The sequence below is a fragment of the Solanum pennellii genome, chromosome 1 (genome assembly GCF_001406875.1).
Source record: "Solanum pennellii chromosome 1, SPENNV200".
NCBI classification, from domain to species: Eukaryota; Viridiplantae; Streptophyta; class Magnoliopsida; order Solanales; family Solanaceae; genus Solanum; species Solanum pennellii.
The window spans coordinates 31202037-31204737 of NC_028637.1; the positions used below are offsets into that span (position 1 = coordinate 31202037).

The 2701-nt window shown below is 33.4% G+C and overlaps 1 pseudogene; it reads left to right on the forward strand.

The window, feature by feature from the left end:
* Positions 1-269: 269 nt before the first annotated feature.
* On the forward strand, positions 270-1306 carry LOC107019593 (annotated as a pseudogene).
* Positions 1307-2701: the final 1395 nt, after the last annotated feature.

The following is a 2701-nucleotide window of genomic DNA, read 5'->3' on the forward strand; positions in this document are numbered from 1 at the left end:
AAGCATTCTTTTCAAGTTTATTCAGTATGAATTCTTCCCCAATAAAGTCTAGAGGTTCTAGCACGGCAGATAGTTATTAGTATAATATTCTTGACCTCGAGAATCTTATGAATTCTAAGGTATATACATAAAGCAGAGAATCTGTTCGGCGTAGTTTGGGTATTCACTACCATATGTGTATACCTAGAATTCATAAGATTCTTGAGGTCAACGATAACTATCTACCGTGCTAGAACAGTTAGACCTTATAGGAAAACCATCCATGCTGAATGAACTTTAAAAGAATTCTTTTGAATCACCACAATGTAAAAGTTTGTATCCCAACCGCTAAGATATTTTAAGTAATGACAACAAAGAAATGTCTGCAGAATTTTCATTTGGAATCACTTGAGAAGTTTGGTGACTCTTTTCTTAGATATGCTATTAGTATACAATCGTTTAAGACTTATGAAAATTATCATGAGGATCTTCTCAACATTAAGAAAAATTAAATCATTTCCAAGGTTTCATTGTTAGAGCTTGGATGTGCTCGTAAAATTCTGAGATTTATCCTTAATGAACCATTCTATCTTAAAGTGTGGACAATTCCTAGTGATAATCCACAAGTTTACAACTTAAAAAAAATTTCTTGATGCCTTAAGTAGAAATGTGTTGTAGGGTAAAGTATAGGAGATTAGAAACAAGAGAGTAACTGATCTGGTTGAGGCACTAACAACTGCCTACCTCAGCTCGGACGGGCAACGTAGCAGCTTTATGATTTATGAAATGGATCGGGATGGACATTTATTTTATTGATGCACCTATCTTAAGGAACTTAATCGTGAATGCTAAGAAGCTAGTTAATGTACAGTACTTAGAAATCACTTCCACACTACAAGTTTCACGACCCTTCGCTGCTTGTTAAAACGCTAACTAGCGGATCTTACATGCTACATGAGAGTCCACGATGCTATTAGCACATGAAATTTCTTGGAGATGTAATGCAAGATTATATTGTTACAACATATATCTATTACAAATATTTGAGGTTGATTACAAGACTAATTACTTATTTGTGGTCTAGTTTTGTAAATAATGAATGATATACTCAATCTGCAGTTAAGGCTAGCCTGGATGAGCACATTCTTCATCCCTCGCCAGATCTGCAAAGGCACATATGTTATAAGTTGAGAATTTTGAGAAATTGGATATTGTGTCTACGTTTGGATGGGAGAGTGGAACTTCTTTCCCAAATGTTGTTGGGGATGTTTTTAGGTCCTTTATTGATGCGATCTTTGTTGATTCTAGCTTTGAAAAATATATTTAATACATTTTTAAACATAAGGTAGCTTCTTGTGTGTGCATATCAAAGATTTGGGGAGATAAATACTACATAGAAGGTAAGACATGACCCCAAATGAACTTGATCTATCTTTCTTTTCGTCTGATTAATTAATTTCTACAAAAGATCTATCAGACTACAGAATGAATGATTTGATCAGCGAATATTCATTTTTTTTCTTTAATTTCTAACGAATTATACCAATTAATCAACTCTGATTGAACTAATCAAACCCCAAAAGAAATTCTAAATATTTGTTTGGTTAAAGGAGATAAAATTTGTTTGCAATAATCTTATTTATGGAAAATAAACTCCGACCACAAAATAAATATGATGAAACAAGATTATTTTATTAATTAATAGTTTGGGTACAATCCCTCTCTTGATTCTTCTAACGGATAATTTCCACCTTAAATGAATTTGATTTGATACCAATGTAAATAGGTTTCTATGGATCTTTTTTTTAAGTATTTGGTTATAAAGAAGAGTCCACCCATATCTTGATATCTTTGTAAGTATTTCATGAATTTATGAAATTTTCAAGATCCCTCTCTAAGGGATATATTACCCTTTATATAGTGTAAGCTAGTAGTAGTTTTCAGGAAGGCCTAATTTAAATTTGACTCATCTAGTAGAGTCCCACACAAATTTGATGTCTACGAATGTCGAGTTTTGGATCTAGAATCAACAAAGATCGCACAAACAACGAACCCAATAATATCTCCAAACACATTTTGGAAGTAGTTTTTGTTGGGTTTGTAGCCAGAAGATGGGAAAAAGAGGGAAAGAGAGGAATTTGAAAATTTGAGAACTTTAAAATTTGGACATTGAAAAGTCCTCTTATGATTCAATGAAACGCATTTGTCCCTATCGGTGGTGGAAAGAAAAATAGGAGAGTTTAAAGGCAAAGGAAAAAGTCAAGCAAACATCATGGAGAAAATGGAAGATGCAGATGACTTGTTTGCAATGACCTCGGAGTGTAACTTAGTTTGAAATGACAAGGAGTGGTTTCTCGACTCAGGTGCCACTAGACATATTTGCTCTACGAAAGAAGCCTTTGCAATGTACACTCCTGCTGAGTACAATGAAGATTTTTTTTTCATGGGAAACAGAGTAACAACAAGGATTGTAGGAACTGGGAAAGAAATATTGAAAATGACATCCGGCAAGGTGTTGACTTTGAACAACGTTCTGCATGTCCCTTTTATTAGAAAGAATTTAGTTTATGTTGCACTACTCGTTAAGAATAGGTTTAAGTGTGTCCTAATAAGTAATAAAGTTTTAACATGTAAGAATTAAATGTTCAGAGGAAAGGGCTACCTCAATGAGGGTCTTTTCAAACTGAATTTAATTGTTGTTGACAGTACTAATAAAAATTCT